At 43.5% G+C, this 18,753-nt stretch overlaps 1 protein-coding gene across 1 annotated transcript in view; it reads right to left on the reverse strand.

Annotated features, from left to right (window-relative positions):
* The window catches only part of RXFP2 (relaxin family peptide receptor 2), a 1,407,219-nt gene that overhangs the window by 586,860 nt on the left and 801,606 nt on the right, over positions 1-18,753 (reverse strand). The window lies entirely within an intron of this gene.

Here is an 18,753-nt window from a genome sequence, read left to right on the forward strand (position 1 = left end):
TTCTATTTATCATGCAAACAGACCTGAGAGCATTTGAACTTTAGACCAACAATTGTTGGGATATATTTAATAAACAAATTTATGGGGAATTATACAAAGTACAGGGCATTAACAGCATTTAGATAAAAGGGCGAGATTGGGTAATGTTTTATTGTGAGGAGCGAAAATCTTTAAACACAAATAGATCTATTTAAGTGATAGAGAAATGTAAATGTATGTGTACTCCCCTCGTATTTACTAGTTTGGTTGATCAATAGCTATAGTTAAGTTGTACCCTACTGTTAATTGGTTTTGTCAGATGCCACAGACGCTCTGTATAATAATGCAATTTTGCTATCTGTGAGTTTAATTGGTCTGCATGGTAATTGGTCTGTATGCAAACTGTATATTCTCCCAAGACATCAATCTGCATTGGCTGCCGATAGCCAAGAGGATTACATTTAAATCCGTCTGCATTGCATACATGTCACTGCGTGACAAAGGTCCGGCGATCACTAGGTCATTGCTCTCCTTCTACAAACCGGGGAGATCGCTACGATCCTCCAATGCCTTCTTGGCTAAGATCCCTAGGATTAAGAGTGTAACACCGGGTGGGCGATCCTTTTCATTCAATGCTTCTAAGTAAGTGTGGGCGGCCAGCTACGCTCCGTTTGCGGAGTGTGCGTAGTGCCGCCTACTCCGCATTTTGCGGAGCCGGCGGAGCCAGGCGGCACTACGCACACTCCGCAAACGGAGCGTAGCTGGCCGCCACCCGCCTCCCTCCCGCCCTCCCTAAATACTTTAAAGTAAAGGAATAAATTAATTTAAAACGCACTTACCTTGCCGGCCGCTGCCCGCCGCGTCCCCGGGGCTCGCTATCTTCCGTCTTCGTCTTCTTTCGTAATGCGCATGCGCGGGCGGCCGCGCATGCGCATTTTCTCGTGAGAAATGCGCATGCGCGGCCGCCCGCGCATGCGCATTACGAAAGAAGACGGAAGATAGCGAGCCCCGGGGACGCGGCGGGAAGCGGCCGGCAAGGTAAGTGCGTTTTAAATTAATGTATTCCTTTCATTTAAAGTATTTAGGGAGGGCGGGAGGGAGGCGGGAGGCGGGTGGCGGGGCTGGCGGCCGGGTGGTGTTTGCGGAGTGGGGCTACGCGGAGTGCGGAGGTGGGCGTAGTTTCTCGCCCACTTCGCGTAGCTCCGCGAAGCCCCACTCCGCCAACTCCGCCCAGGGTTACTTCTAAGGTGTGTAACACCATTCCTCTCTCCAGTGGCGGTCCATGCAGGTAAGTGTGGAGAGGCGGGGTGGGGTCAAAGGGATGAAAGTGACAAACGACTCGGCGATGCAGCGGGCGCAAGATAAGTGTTTTATTTATTTATTTTACACCCTTGCCCGTCGTTTGTCACTTTCACCGGCGCACCCCCGCACGCCTCTGCCCAGCCCCACTGCCCTTACCTAAACGGACCGCCACTGCCGCACTCTCTGCGAGCTCTTGAAAAGGCGCTCCCCTATCTAAAAGGGACTAAAGACCTGGCTGTTTCACACTGCATTTAACCCCTTAAGTGCTGATGACGGAACCGCTCCGTCATCAGCTACGGGTGAGCTGTGCTGATGACGGAGCGGTTCCGTCATGGCCTGCGCGGCGCGTATTTCGCGCCTGCGCTGAAGTTCTATTGAGCGGGGCGGGCCATGACGGAACCGCTCTGTCAGAAGCACAGGTCAACCAACGCTGGTGACGGAGCGGTTCCGTCACCAGCATGCGGCCGCCCCGCCCCCTTAGCACTGCGGCGGAATAGCCGCCGCAGTGAAGGGGTTAAGTAATCACCTTCTTTTTAGCTACACTGACAGCGCTGGGAGACCTATGGGTAACCATGCACTGAATACGTTTGTTTAGAAAAGAATAGAATGGAGATCATAGCTGGTTTTCAACCAACATTCGTAATATATTAGTTTAATCAAGTCTAAGATAGAACATCCATCCTAGATAAGGAAGAAAGTGCTCTTGCTATATATCTTCGAATTTACAACTTTCAAGCTTAAATTCTGCTCATTGGAGCTTATGGGTGTTGGAGCTCTGACTTCATTTTGTACTATACTATTAGTGATTGTTACACCAATATTAACTATTAGCATATTTTTTTTAAATCCACCATTGCGTAAACAAACATGTCTCACTACTGCATCTTCAACACTACAGACACAAAATACAGAGGACTAATCAGATAACTAGCTACCTGTACAGAGTTACAAAAAGGTAACAAAGTAAAATGCTTCATAGAGTACGTATCACATGTATTCTGTACACCAACAAAAGCTGAAGATGTTCAGCTATTAGATAAAAAATTCCAGAGTTCACCACTTTTATTTTTCAAAATGTTGACAATTTAAATATTTCTTTAGCAAACATGTTCAGCCTCATTTTTTGGAGTTTGGCAGAGGGAGAGTTGTACATAAATTGGCATAGCTCCTTCCCCACCAAATTTGCAGTTTTACTGGCTCATTTATAAGCCTGGGCAGTAAATTCTGTTCCGCTCGTGCAATTAGTGGAATTCTTGTAATTTGATGTTCTGCGGAGAACGCGGAATTTGCTAAAAATTCCGCGATCTGCGGCTTCGCGGACGTTTTTGCATGTTCGCGCTTTCAAAATGCGTGTTCGTAGGATATTTCCCTCCGAGCATGCAAACAGTGTTCGCGAACAGGAAAAAAGCATCACGAACAGGCGGAACAAATAATTCTGCGTGTTCGCTGGACTTTTGCGTGCTCGGAGAGATTTTTTACCGTTTCGTTGAGCTTTGCGTAGCGCGACTACGCAAATTCCGCTCACCCCTACTTATTTGGAGCTGAGGTGATCCCTGTGTTTCTGATGCAGGGGCTCAAATGGCTCTGTCATCGGAAACCAATGACCTGATCACCTGTCTGCCTCTGGACAGAAGGTCACAGTAATATTCACCCCGCCGTACTAAAGGCTGGAGCTGGTTAGTTGGTTTCCTTGCCTTGGTCTGCCAAGTGAGGCATGGTGGATCCAGGTAGGGGAAACTTACACTGGCCTTCACTTGCATGGATAGAATTGGCTGCTGGTCAAGACCATTAAATGTTCGATTTTCCACTATAAGCTTCTACTTTCAGGGCTTGTGCAAAACTGAAAAGAATACTGAGCAAGCAAACAACACATAGTGCCTGCTCAGATTTCAGCCCTTCCTACAGTGCAGGTGCTGCATTAGCAGATAGAGTGAAGGCACAAAGATCCTTGCCAGGCATGTGACAATATATAGATATGGGATATGGCAGGCAGTCCTCCGCAAGGGGAAAAGTGGCCAGGGCCTACAGTGACCCTGCTGGTTGGAGAGCAATCCACCCAGTATCGCAGCATCTTTACTAGATGCGGGTTTTGACCCAGTGTCCTTATTCATCATAGAACTGGTACACTGATCCATCTCCTTAATCCAAATATCTGTATGCTCTAGACCTTTAGCTATCTGAATTGCTTCCTCTAAAGTAGAATCTTTAATTAATAACTTTTCTCGCACTCTCTTGTTGACACCTGACTATTTGATCACGTATAATGCGGCCCTAGATAGGAAAATGTACTTTTGTGTCCGCTCATAAAAGAGCCATACTTAGTGAAAGAAGTACCCGAATCTGCGGAAATCTAAAAACAATGTGTACGATTTCAGGAACCTTAAAAAGCAGGGACCTCAGATGAAAATATGTACAGGTAGGGAGATTAGAAAATAATTCATAACTACATATTGGATGCTGAAGCATTATTTTATGGCCTGTCTAAACAGAATCTCTACCTGTTGTACTAAACTACCTAAAATTAAGTGAGTGAATACATACTGAAATTTGTATTGTCACTTTGTTTTTCTATTAAACAACTATTATCTAAATGTGTGTGTTTTTGTGTTTCCTTCCATAGTGAAGATTGGCAAATGCCTGGGAATTTAATGCACAGAAGATGTTAATCAGAGCAAGATGCCAAACGACTAATGAGTTGTTTATCCCACCAAATTGTACCATAAGAAGTTAATTATAATAACTTGTTTTAACTACACTACTGTTTAAGTATGTATGGCAAATAACAAGAGTTACTATTGTCCAAATACATGGTACTTCATTATCACAACTCTCAGCCTTAGGGTAGGCTTCCCCAAAACCTATCTCCTTACTCCTGCATTTTTTTCTGAACTTATTTGTGTTGGCCTTAGGACTTTGCACACTTTCCCACCGCTAACCAGTGCTAAAGTGTATGTATTCAATCCCTAAAACTTGGTAACACTGGCTTACACCCAATTTTCACATTTAATTTACTTGTAAATCCCTAGTAATATGATACTACATGTACCCAGCACCTGTCAATTAAATGCTACTAGTGGGCATGCAGCAATTTCCTAAGCACTAGTTGCTTTACAGACAGGCACATTAATGGTGTCTGACACAGGGATATAAAGTGGTTTTCTCAAAATCACAGGATGTTGAGCGTCCCTGCCAAGACTCGGACCCTGTTCCCCAGCTTCGAGGGTGAGAGCTCTAGCAGTTAGGCCACATCTTCTAGCCTGTGAGTGCACCATCCATTTAAGTATCCTTTTAAACGTGTCTCAGGCTTGCCATTGGAGCCTGTGTGTGCCGTTTAAAACTGCCATTTTGACTTGCTAAACATTTTGCCAGCCCTAATACAAGTCACTCCTAGGGTAGGCCCTAAATAACCTACAGAGCAGGGTGTAGTGTATCTTAAAAGTTGGAATTTAAGTCTCAGTTCTGAAAAGGCCACTTTGAGAAAGTTGGCATTTTCTTGTCCTAACCATTTGTTGCCTGCAGTCTATATCCTGGGTCACATGACTAGTCATAGCTGGCAATTGGTCTTTGTGTATTGCTACCAGACAATGAGACAAAGGGGGAATAGGTGTTGATAGAATGCACCATCTCTGACTTGGTAAGGGGGGACGAGCTGCCACCTACTGTCACCTACCACACTTGCACACCACAAAGCCTCTATCTGAACATATCACAAAGGGTTTAATACAAGTCTTGTGTGCCCCCAGACAAGCTGGTGCCATGGCAGGGATACAGGAAATTCCAAGCACCTCTGGGTGTGGAAACTTCCAGAACCTTCTCCTACTTCATAGCTGGCACCAAACAGAAGTATTGGACCCTCAGACCCAAGTCTTCAGTGCAACCCTGTGGAAGACTCAGGAGGACTGCTGTGCTGTCTTGCTGCAAGAAGGACTGTTACTCTGCTGCCCTACTAATCTGCTAGCCTGCTGCCAATAATGACTCGACCTGCATCTTGACCCATGGACCACCAGAGAGGCTCCAAGGACTAGTTGGCTGGCCTCCTGATCAAAGCCTCAGGGACAGAAAAGGCTCCAACTACATTGACCCCAGAACCTGAACTCTAACTGCTGTGAGTCCTGCCCCTCAAGTGGTGCCAACCCAGGCTTGGAACCTCGTGGGCCTAAAGGTGCTTTGCCAGCCCAGCAGTGGTCCTGTGGGCAGAACCAACGCAGTGCGGTGCATCTTCTCCCAGCATTACTTCGAAATCGCCACTGCGCGAAGCATCTCCAATGCAAGGCTTGCATCAGAGTTCACAGCTCCTCAGAACTGCCACTCTACGATGCAACCTCAAAGCAGAACTTTGCATCGCAAGACTCTGTCAACAGTATCCTTGATGACAGCGCAGGAAATCGCATCACTGCCCACATCTCCTCACAACGACCACTGTGCGACACCTCCTGGAAGCAGGATTTCGCATCACAAGCCCCTTGTCAACTTCATCCTCAATGATGATGCAGGACCTTGCATCGCAGCCCTGCAGCTTTGTCGGAACCACCGCTGCCCGATGCATTTTGACACAGGTACCTGCAAAGCTCTGTCACGAGGATTTAAGGTACTTTGTCCAGCGGACCCACCTTGGTTCCTGTATTCAGCCCCCACTCCATCATGGTTGCCGTAACTTGTGACTTTGTCCTGGTTCAGCTTGACCAGATAACCACAGTTGACGCTTTATGCTCTTAGGCACTATTTTTATTTAAATCTTTAAAATTGCATTTCTCCCATTCTGTTAATTGGATTTTTGTATCAAATAATTTATTAAGATTTACTCTATTTCTCTAAATTGGTGTGAAATGTATCTTATGTTGTCTTTTCACTTTATAACTGTTTAAAGTGCTGCACAAATACCTTACACATTGCCTTTAAGTTAAGCCTGACTGCTTATGTGCCAAGCTACCAGAGGGTTAAGCACAGCTACATTTGGTGTTTACTTGTGGTTTCACCTTGACAAGAATTGTGGTTGCTGCTTGAGTAGGGTTTCACCCCCCTCAACCAGCAACCCATTTATGTACATCAATGTACCACCTGGATGGATGGAAGGCTGGGTTGCTCTTACCAGCATTTAAACTTACAACCTGCAACACCAGCAACCATTTATATTACTGGGCCATCTACCAACATGTTTGCAAAATAAATGATAAAACTAATAAGAAATTAAGACACATCAATGAGCAACGGTATATTAATGAGCATAGCTAAGTTGTCAAAATATGCTTTTGAAATAAGAAGAAAAGATACATTAATGTTTGTATTTATAAACTGAAAGTACCAACTGGCAGAAGGGAAAAACAGGAGCACCAAGAAAATGTAAACAATAAGGTGTAGTTTTAGGGCCTTTTTTCAACCCAACTGTGAAAGCATTTCAAATCCAGAGGCCTGGTATCTGGAATGCTCTACCTCCAGCTATGGCTCACTAAATGCAAAACACCTCAATCTGTAAAAAAAAGCTCCTGACGGGAAGGACAGGGGATACTGTGGACCAAACTCTGAGACACATCAAGCATTGGCAGCGTCAATAGGTCTGGCCTATGAATGAAAGAGCCTGTGTACCATTTATTGTTTTAGGCCCACATCCTTGCACTCATGCACCCATTCATTCATCCACTTACTCATTCTTTCGTTCACCGTGAAAAGTTAAACACACACAATACCAACATATGCAAGATAAATTAAAAGAATAAAAGCAGTAAAAAGAAAACATGCTTCCCCCTAAACATGACAACTATAAGCTTTGTAATAATTAAACTAAACCTATCAGAGAAGGTCTGTCTTGCAAATGCCTTGTACATAGTTCATTGTTGTGTTAAAGTTCATGCATAGTTGCCACATTTAGAACCAATGTGATGACCATCTTTAAAGGTAAAGCAATGGTACACTATGGACAACAGCATTCCATAATGGTCTCCTGGGTTAGAAGAAGTGGTCAAATAGGATGCAGTGCAGTACAGATGAAATGAGTGGCAAGGAAGCAACGTGTTAGCACTGCCTGAAGTATTCTCTTAAGAAACATTAAATAAATAAAACAGGATTTATGAAAATAGAATGTTCTAAACTAAAGTGCTGGCCAATCTTCCCTGACATTGAACCATACTAATTTTCATGTAGCTATACATATGTGTACAAAAACAATGGAGAGAGCAAGGGTTATGTTCACCGAAGTGAACTGGGAGTACTCCTGTACCCCTGGATACAACTGTAGAAAAAACAAATGAAGGAGTACCACCAGTGAGAATTCACAAGTCGCTGTAGGGGTGGATGGTTTCTTCGAAGTGGGGGAAATCTCCTTTTATTAGAAACCCCTCACTCACCACCTAGTGATGACATGCTTCATCATCGGGGTCCACCCTAATGACCTAGCTTGCCAATAAAAATTCTTTATTTTCTCAAGTTCAAACCAGGACAATTTTTAACACACTTACCTTTTCTTTTTTCACGCACCATCACTCACAACCGGCTCCACTGCAATCAGGTGTTGAAGCACACCCTGATGACGCTAGGTCATTAGGGTGGACCCCGATGATGAAGCATGTCATCACTAGGTGATGAGTGAGGGGTTTCTAATAAAAGGAGATTTCCCCCACTTCGAAGAAACCATCCACCCCTACAGCGACTTGTGAATTCTCACTGGCTATACATATGTGATCAGTAGAAATGTCATCATTCACAGGGTGAGATGGCCAATTACTGATGTGGACTGAATAATTTCCCAATGGAGTTCACTGTCAAGGATGAAAGCAGAGTGTAAATGACACTCAGCCAGACCAGTGGCAGAACAGAGCTGGCACAAAGGCCCTCTATGTATCTACATGAATATATATGTTTATATATGGATGCACAAATGATTTATAGTTTATTACAAGATTCAGGCAGACAGCTAAGAAGAGATTCTAACAAGAATTGTCACAGTGCAAATGTTTCCCCTCAAGGTTTTCCCAGAGTCCGAAATAAACCCCAAAGCCATTTCCTACAAAGAAAATCTGTGACATTTCATGTAACAAAATACCTATCTGTTGGCTTCATTACAGAGAAATAACAATCCACCCATAGATGCCTATTTATTTCAACATGCATTTCACAATCAACATGTCAGACCTAATGTGTTTATCATAAATGTTCATAATAAACAGATCAGATCTATTTTAACAGAACTTTTTTTCATAGTGAACCAATCAGACCCATAACTGTTATCATTGAGAAATCCCCATAATCAACTGAGAACTCCTGTATAAGTATACATTTTCCCACAAGGCCACCACGAGGCATATCATCATAAAATTACATATTATACAAATTTACAGTTGGCAAGCAAAATACTATCTCTCTCAACATAGCATAACAAGGATTATGACAGTACAAATCTTCTATACACACAGCTTGTCAGAGCGGGTAGTCAGCACTTAAACCCTTGCCTACTATGATATTCTGTGAGAGTTTATGTAACAAAATACCTATCTGTAGGCTTTGATACAGAGTAATCAGAATCTACCCTTAAATATTGATTAACATAGTTTTCACAATCCATCTGTCAAGCCTATTGTCTTTATCATAACCTTTGATTATAAACAATCAGGCATATTATCTTTATGGCTGGTATGCAACCGTAACCAACTCAGACCACCATCAGGTACCTTTTTTTAAAGTAGTTTTATATAGCGCAAACTTGACCATAACAAAATTACAAATATGTACAAAACACAACTGTCCAAACAATTTAATCCACACTGATAAAGCCTACTAAAGATTACCATAGTGCAAATTGTCTTTCCCCATGGCTTGTTCACGTGGATCACCTACTACAGTAATCTGTGATATTCTATGAGATAAAACACCACCTACCTACAGCCTCTGGCACAGTGTAATAACAATCCACCCCTAGAACACTATTGCTTTTAACACGTTTTTTACAATAAGTAAGGCCTATTTGCTTTGTGATACCTTTTCATAATAAACATATCAATCCAATGAATTCAGACATAATATTTCCCAATTAACCTCGATCACGCCTTAACCCTTAACCATTGGCTTTAAACAGTACCCAATATTGGCCTATATAAGAACACATATACTGGCACCCATCAGCCACACAGTTATAAAATTATAAATATGTAGAAAAATACAGCTTGCAAAACGATGCACAACCCCTGTCAAGAGGGACTACCAAGAATTATCATAGCAAACACCACGGGTTTGTCAGAGTGGGTGGCCTATGCCACAACCCTTGCCCTCTGTGGCAATCTGTGAGATTACATGAAAAAAATATCTGTCTATACCCTGTAACACAATGTGACAACAACCATCTGTTAAAGGCTTACTGGCTTTAACATATGCCTTTCACTATTAATAAGCTAGACCAACTGCCTTTTCCCTAATGTTTCATAATAGGCTGACCAGACTTGTGGCACTAGACATGCCATTTCCAGAGCACCAAACAGGGATATAACTTGTGACTATTACCAACTCAGGCCTACAGGCACCAGTCCTAAAATCAGAGTGGTGTGCAAAATGACAGATGCCTAACAAGAATTTTCACATAGCAAACCCATATACGTGGTGTGCCACTCTATGTGGCCAACACCAACATCATTGCCTACTATGGTACTATGTGAGATTCCATGTAACAAAATACTTCTCTGAAGGCTTTAATATAGAATAATAAAAACCCACACTTACATGCCTATTGATTTTAAAATATGTTTTTCACAAGAACCACATCAGGCTTTGTGCCTTTATCATAATATTTAATAATAAACAGATCAGGCCTATAGCAAGGATCATTGGCTTCTCTACAGAGTATAAACACTCTCATAAGCAAAAGAGTGCAAATCAAGCAGTCTTTTTAGTGGAAGCACACAAATTTGGTATAATTAAACCCTGTACTCAGGAAACATGAACATGTGGGTGAAGCCTTTCTCGGTAGGACTCTTAAAGGTATTTTTTGTTGATCACATAAGGTCATAAAACAGTTGCACTGTCAAGGTAGACCTACAAATCAATGTTGATCATTGTAGTTCTGGGTTCTCAAATATAAAAGTGCACGCTATAGTTAACTTCCCTCCTTCCATTCGTGCTGGTGCCAGAGGACAACAAACACTGTACATTTTCTAGCTATCTTAGATAATAGAATGCAGAGTCATGTGTGTGCCCATGACAGTTCACTCTCAGGCAGCCATTCTGTTGTTGACTCACGCTGCTGGATTAACAAAATTATCACAGCTGTGTGGAGGGTTGTATGATATAGGCACTCATGGCTAAACCACACGCGCCCCTACCATGCAGCCCGAACCATGAATGCATCTTAACCATGAGTTCCTTTACCACGCATATCTTTGCCACCTAAGTTTGTGGTAAAGGCATGAATGCTAAAGGGGTATGTGCGGCTAAGTTCACCACTACTCCGAACCCCCTCCCCCCACCCTAAACAACATACCCCTTAACTGGCCCCCGTCCTGAGGCCCAAACCTTTTCCGACCCCCTCCTATCCCCCATGCTGTCCCTAAAACTACCCCAACCCTTTCCACACCCCTTAGGCCTAAAACACTAACCCCTAATTGTAAAAACTACCCCTTAACCCCTTAGCCCTCAAAACTACCACGCCCTTAAGCTCTAAAAACTACCCAGACTACCCATTCTCCTTCCTCTGCCCTGAGGCCTAAAACTCTGCCCTTTTACATAGACTACCCAACCCCTCCCGCGCTGGCCTAACACCCTAACCCCTAATTATAAAAACTACACGACCCAGTGCCCTAAAAACTACCCAACTCCCCAGCCCTGAAAACTACCCTGACTACTCCAGCCCTGAAAACAAACCCAACCACCCTCCCAAGCCCTGTAAACTGCCCCGACCCCTGTACCCTAAAATCGACACTGACTGCCCCAGCCCTGAAAACCATCCTGACTTCTCAGCCCTGAAAACTACCCCGAACCCTCCAGCCCATACTACCCCGAACCCCCAGCCCTGAAAACTTTCCTGACCCCCGAACGCTGAAAACTACCCCCAACCCGTACAAACGGCCCCACACACCCAAAATCTGGCCCCAGCCTCACTTACCTCACAGCGTCCTCTGCTTTCTCGTCGGAAGCAAGGTCTTCCTGCTTTCGAATTCTGCCTGACAGCACCTAGACCGCACACTGCGTGGTAACGCTTGAGTAGTTGGAACACACGTGGCAGAGGCCGCAGTGTTCCGACTGTTTACTGCGTGGAGGGCAAGCACTTTATTTGTAGATGCCTACAACAACTGCTCAGTCTAAACATGTACTCTGGGCTACAACACGTGGGCAGAGCCAAAGCATCCACCTGGTAGTGCTTCTTAACATTATGTGTGGTCAACCAAAAGAAGCACTATCAAGTGGATGCCAAAGCATCCACTTGGTAGTGCTTCTTTAGGTTGACCACGCATAATGTCTGTGACACCTTTGCTGTCAAGTCAGACCTAAAAAGAGCATGAAATGGAGGGAGGGATAACAGAAAGATTGATAGATGGTGAGATAAATAGATAAATTGAAGGATGCAGAGAGCGATGAGGGAATGAATGGGGAGAAGGCTGGATAAATGATGAATTGATGAAAAGAAGGTACAGAGAAGAGCGGATTAATTAAGAGAATTGAGAAATGGTGGCAGAGAAGAGAACATGCATGCAGAGAAGGATGAATGAATGAAAAGAAGGATGGATGGATTTGAGGAAAAAAGGAAAGGAAGATGTATGTTTGAAAGGATCAATGCAGGGATGGAAAGAAGGAAGAACCGAAGAATTGATGGATGTATAGAGAAAAGAAGAAAAGAAAGACTGATCAAGCATTTGCAATGCAATAGGTCTCGCATTAGGAAAGTTTGAGCTATTGGTCTTGTAAATGACAATTTTTTTATTTATGTGTTGGTTTTGAAAATAGCTAAATTAATAGCTTTGTCATTTACAATGCCAATAGTTATAACTTTCGCAAATGTGACACCTATAGCATTTGTAATGCAACATGTTTTGTATTTACGTGACTTAGATGTATTGATATTACAAATTACAATGGCTTTTAATTTTTTTAAATAATGAATACTTAAATAAAAGTGATTTTAATTTATAATGGCAATAGCTTAAACTTTTGTAAATAACTTTTGTGAAGATTATGTTAAGTGTATTTTATTGTGACGAAAATAAAAGAACAGATGTGAAATATTAACATCTTTTTGTGACATTTGTAATAAAGCTTGAAACATTGAGAGAACATATTTGAACCAGTTGTTGTTGAGTGGTTGCGCAGATTGATGCTGGGGTGGCGCTGAGTGGTGCTGTGGATGGTGCTGAGTGGTGCTGTGGTGATGCTGAGTGGTGCTGTGGTGGTGCTGAGTGATACTGGGATGGTGCTGAGTGATGCTGGGGTGGTGCTGAGTGGTGCTGTGGTGGTGTTGAGTGATGCTGTGGTGGTGCTGAGTGATGCTGTGATGGGGGTGAGTGGTGCTGTGGTCGTTCTGAGTGATAATGTTGTGGTGCTGAGTGATGCTGAGGTGGTGCTGAGTGATGCTGTGGTGGCGCTGAGTGGTGCTGTGGTGGTGCTGATTGGTGCTGTGGTGGTGCTGAGTGATGCTGTGGTGGTGCTGAGTGATGCTGTGGTAGTGCTGAGTGATGCTGTGGTGGTGCTGAGTGATAATGTGGTGGTGCTGAGTGATGCTGTGGTGGTGCAGAGGGCAGAAGGGCACAAAAAACAGTCTAACAAAGGGCAGAAGGGCAGAAAAACAAGGGAAAAACGAATCTAACAGAGGGCAGAAGGGCACAAAAAAACAGTCTAACAGAGGACAGAAGGGCAGGAAAACAAGGGAAAACGAGTCTAACAGGGGGCAGAAAGGCACAAAAACGAGTCTAACAGAGGGCCGAAGGGCACAAAAAATGTGTCTAACAGAGGACAGAAGGGCACAAACAAGGGAATAACAGAGGGCACAGGGGCGGCTCTAGGCTAATGGCGGCCCTGGACAGGGATGGGAGGTAGAGGGCCCCGGAAGAGGGGGTCCGGGCGGGGCGGAGCGCAGAGGCCAGTGAAGAGGGGGGTGTCAGGGTGTTTGGAAGTGGAACTGAGCCGGAGGTCGCCAAATCCCTGCCAGGAGCCGCCACACAAATATGTAGATTATTATATAAAGGATATATATTGGTGTGGTGGCCCCTGGGTTTGGTGGCCCTGTGCAGGTGCACAGCTTGCACAGGCCTAAGGCCGCCCCTGGAGGGCAGAATGGCACAACAAGAAAAGCACTGCTTGCTGGAAACTAAAAGACTGTTGTATTTTAAAGAGACTTGTGACTAATTTATTCACTCACGATATTTAATTGATTTGTCAAGTCCTGACGTGAGCAAGTACTTAAATAAAGCTGGAGCCAAAGAAAGTGTGGAAGAAATCATATTGCATCAGTAAAACGTGAAAGGATTCATTTTTCCGATCTTTAAATATATACAATATTGAGCAGAATTGGTTAAGCAAATCGGGACTGAATTGTTTAATTAAAGCGACAGAAAGAGCAGTGGTTAGAAAATATTGAGCAGACTGTTTAAGCAAACTTGCAAAAAGGCAGAAGTTAAAGGCGCAAAAATCATCGTGTGTTAAGCATATTGAGCAGACTGTTTAAGCAAACTTGCAGAAAGGCAGAAGTTAAACACTCAAAAATCATCGTGTGTAAAGTTAAAGGCATAAATATTGGCTTGGTTGTCATATCAAAAGAACTGCCTTCCAATGTGTGAAATACATATTTGTTGAAGTATTTTAATCGAGATGATCTCTGAGGAGTGGAGAGTTAATTGTGTCCAAACAGCATTTTTTTCAAAGCCAAACATAGCGCGAGCAGGGAAATGCAAAGGGCAGCTCGAGTCTTCTAATTAAGAGTACACACTCAGTGCGCAGTGAAGCGCGAAGGGGAGCCCATGCCTGATAATCAAATGTAAACACAATGTGTGCAGTGGAGCGCGAAGGCCAGCTCGAGCCTTCTAATCCAAAGAAAACGTTGTGTGTAGTGAAGCGTGAAGGAGAGCACGAGCCTTCAATTTTAAAAGTAAACATGGCGCAAGGATTAAAGCGCGAGGGACATTTCATACTGGCAACAGATTGAAATAGTGGCAGCTTTTACCAGAAAGGATAAATAGATGTACAGCGAGCTGTAAGGTGAAAACAAAGCTCGTATCTGGCATTTAAATGCGCACTTTCATGCTGGTTGTCAGAGTTTTAGTACAATGCTAAAACAAAAAGGAAAGAAAAGTTCGAGTTGGAGCAGTTACTTTATTAAACAAGCTCTTGGCATTGCTGTGGGGAGCAGGGAAGGGGGGAGGAGATACGCGAGACACGTCCGGCCGTGAATAATTAGGGGAGGAGAAATGCCTGAGGCAGAGCGCACAGCTTCAGATGCCTGTGGGAGGGAGGCTGGTGGCTTTGAAGTGCACGCGCTTTTTTCACGGGCACTGCATGCAATCGCAGATGGTTAAGCCCCAATATCTCTCGCAAGCTCAATGCGCAAGCGCATTGACAGGCTCGACCTACAAAAGGGATGTAGATAAAAAAGGATGGATAAAAGAACCATGGTGAAATTGGATGACAGAGGGAGAAAGGACAGAATGGAAGATGAAAGAAAGAAGGAAATAGCCAAATGAAGGCTGGGGGGACAGAAAGGCATTTCAGAATTTCCTTCAGGAGAGCCGGGCTGCTGGCATGCTCAACGCGCTCACTCGCTTAGTGCCATTTGCAATATGATCCGAAGTGGTAGACGGGAGGATGGTATTTTATTTTTCTGTCTTCACCCTTGTTTCCGACACTGTTTCATCAGTGGCTAAAATAAAGCAGAACCAGAGTTGATTCATGGCACTGAGTTGACCTGCTACTGCAAACACATGACTGTTACAGCAGGCATTTCAGCAACTTACAGGCGTCCGCAACTGTATGTATCCTTCCATAAGCAAAGGTTGGCCACAGACTTCCTGGTAAAGCAACAACAGATGACTGTTGTTTAGATTCGCTTGACCTTCTGGTGAATGAGGTCTGTGTAGGAGCTTACTGTGCTTTGTCAAAAAAGACCAAAGGCTGATATTTAAGATCTTAAAGTATTAAAACAAACCTTCACAGGTGTCGCACCAACCTTGACTTAAGAATCCAACTCATTCTGCTTTTATTCAGATAATAGCCGTAGTCACCCATTTTGATTCGCCTTGAAATTTGGTTTTCCAGATTCTCTGATATTTCTCGTCCAAACCTTATTGATTCCTACCATACCTGTCTGTCAGTGTGAACAACAGTAGTGCTACAGCAGACCATTAAAATAAAGTAATAACCACATAATTTAAATTTGTTTACTACCTTGAGGCACAGCAAAATATTGTATTTTCCGTGAGCAGCAATGGCTTGCAGGATCGCCAACAACATCAGCATGTGTAATTGTTTAACAGCTGCAAAATCCTAAATTGTTTATTGCTGAAAGCCTTAGGGACAACAGAATCCAGATGAAGTGTTTTTGGGTGGTGGGGGTGAGTCTGAGCGTGTGGGGGGATTTGATGAGATCTGGTGGTTGGGGAGCGGGATGGGTGCTGGGGAGCACAGCTTCCAAGGAACAAAATAAGAAAACGCGCTCATCTTAGCCAAATGCTATGCTAAAATATCAAAGAAGCCGTTCGACTGGTTAATCTATGCGTTCTAAAAATCTGTTTGCAACCTTCATGCCACCTATTTGAACCTCATGTAGATTAAAAGAGTGTCATTGGACGGGGGGGATCATTACACCCATTACATACGTCGCTATGATACCACAAGTGCTGGCATGGAGTGCTACTTATGAAAACCTAATACACATTTTATAATGACATTTATTTGATAGGCTATTAAGCAAGAAGGCACGCTTACAAACACGTTTCCTTCTGTATTATTTAAATTCCATTTTAACCCGATAAGATCAGGCTGCAACGCGTTCCCCTGGTTTACGCTGATTTTTAGCAGCTATAAAGAACCCCTCGAAGACATTAAGACGGGCACGGAAATAAAAAAATAAAAAAAGCTCACTGGTGTAGCTTTTGGAAACTCCACAAAAGTGGAAGGTAACACTGCATTCAACTTAATCGAGTCGTACAAAAAGCTGGATGAAATCAGCACAGGACTAGGCCTTGAAGTAGAAAAAACAAATTAGAACCTGATTTAGAGTCTGGCGGATGGGTGATTCTGTCACGAAATATGTGACCCATATCCATCTGCCCAATTACAAGTACATTAGATCCTTGGCACTTGAAATAAGGCGCACCCAGCAGCCAAACTTGAAATGTATTGTTATGTTAACATGATTTATCATGCACTCACTCATCCGAAAGGGATATCCCACCGCACAGCCAAAACAGATCAGAGAAAGCAAAGAAGAAATGAGGGTAAGGAAGACCTATCAAGAGACAGAGAATAGCATTATGGATTAGACTGGAAAAAGCAAGTTTTAAGAAGCTTTCCTAACAGCCTGAGACTCTATGTAAGTCATAGTTCAAACAGAAGAGCATTCCAATGGACGGTAGCAATGTAGGTAAAAGAGAGACCATGTGAATACTCCTCGTGGTGATAATGTCCTGCTTGGATGATCTAAGAGCCCTGGCTGGACTGTGGAAAAATATTCTTTTACACAGGTGGCACAGACCTGCAGCATTCAGGGCTTGATGGATGTGACAAAGCAGCTTGAAAATAGTGCATTAGTGAACCGAAAACCCAAAGAAGCGATTTTAGATTGGAAGACATAGTAGATCTGCTCGGTAGATTACAAATTATAGGGGTGTGTGAACTGAAATTCTGCCATGCCCACATACAGAGAATGCCCATAGTCCAGGCAACTAATGATAATTGCTTGAATAGTGGTTTTATGGCACTGAGTGGTTGTCTAGATAAAATCAGGTCCTACGTCTGCAGGGAAGGACAGTGTCTGATAAAGTTCTAAGTCATGGGGATGCCACAGTCATCCTCACTTCACAAAGATCGAAGTGGTGGGAGTCACAAATACTAGTTTTCCAAAAGGAGACCAACCCAAAGCCCTGCAGCGCTGGGCCATCTAGCCTAGGGTGACCAACTGGCACAGGTGCAAATTCAGGACAGTGAGTGTAAAAATTTTGACAAAGGGTTAAAATTCAGGACAAAAATTCAGGACAAAAGGTCAAAATTCAGGACAAAACTTTGGGACAAAAGGTACGTTTTACAGACACGTTAGAGTTGGTAGCACAATAGCATATAAGTAAGTAAATAGACAACCATCTAAGTATAAGTCAAAATAAGTTTATATTACGTTGAGAAAATCGTGCACTTCACGTTTTTTCAGTATGGCCGCAGCTTGCTACCTTAGACGATTAAAAATGTGCATCTCGCTCCAGCAGGTCATTTAGTCACCAGACAATGGTGAACCACACCAGAATATAAGTGAGGCTGCTTTTATTGTTGATTGAAAACTACTAGATATACAAGGAACTTTACAGTGCCAGCCCCCAGTAACAAAACCGCTTCCCCCTTACCAGCCTCCCAGGAAAACACCTGATGCCCCATCCGGCCAGTCCTGCCTTGATACCACCTTTCAATGGTGCCCCTCATCTTCACTTAGACCGTCTCTCATGTGTATTTAATTTCTCTTAGAGTTTTACTCATCCCAATGATGTAGGGCAGGGTGTCGGAGTGCATTACATCACACACATTATATAGCGACAATGACTCATATTAACCTGAAAGTCAATGTATAGCAAATGTTACTTAAGATAATGGGTGCTACAAGGTGTAATCATTCTTTTATCTATCATTCAGTCTTTCACCATTCATTCTGTCCTTCCATCTATGTGCCAATTTATATCCAAACATATTCAACCATTTGCAAACCTATCCACCATATATCCTTCCATCCATCATTTCACTCATCCATCCCGCCATCCACCCTTTCACTCTCCATCCATTATTCATCTACCCACCCTTTCACCCCATCCATCCGTAGTCATCCATCCACTCTTCCACCCCTCCATCTATTCACTCATCCATCCAGCCCTTTACCCTTTAACCCATCCAGCCATCTATTCACTTACTCATCCATCCACCCAGTCACTTATCCTTTCACCCATTCAGTCATTCATCCTCCCTTTCTCTCTCCATCCCCCTTTCACTTATCCATCCATTCACCCATCAATCTACTCATCCATTCATTAATTCCATCCATTGATCCTATTACCCATCCATCCTTTCACTCATCCATCCACCCTTTCACTTCTTCACTCATCTATCCATTCTTTTGTCCATCTACCCCCTTTCACTCATCCATCCTTTCACTCATCCATCCACCCATTCACTCGCCCATCATCTAAGCTTTCACTCATCCATCCATCCTTCCACACACCCATCCACCCTTTTACCCATCCATCAACCCTTCCACCCATACATCCATTTACCTTTTCTCTCATCCATACTTCCACTCATTCACTCATCCATCCA

The sequence above is a fragment of the Lissotriton vulgaris genome, chromosome 8 (genome assembly GCF_964263255.1).
Source record: "Lissotriton vulgaris chromosome 8, aLisVul1.2, whole genome shotgun sequence".
Taxonomy (NCBI): domain Eukaryota; kingdom Metazoa; phylum Chordata; class Amphibia; order Caudata; family Salamandridae; genus Lissotriton; species Lissotriton vulgaris.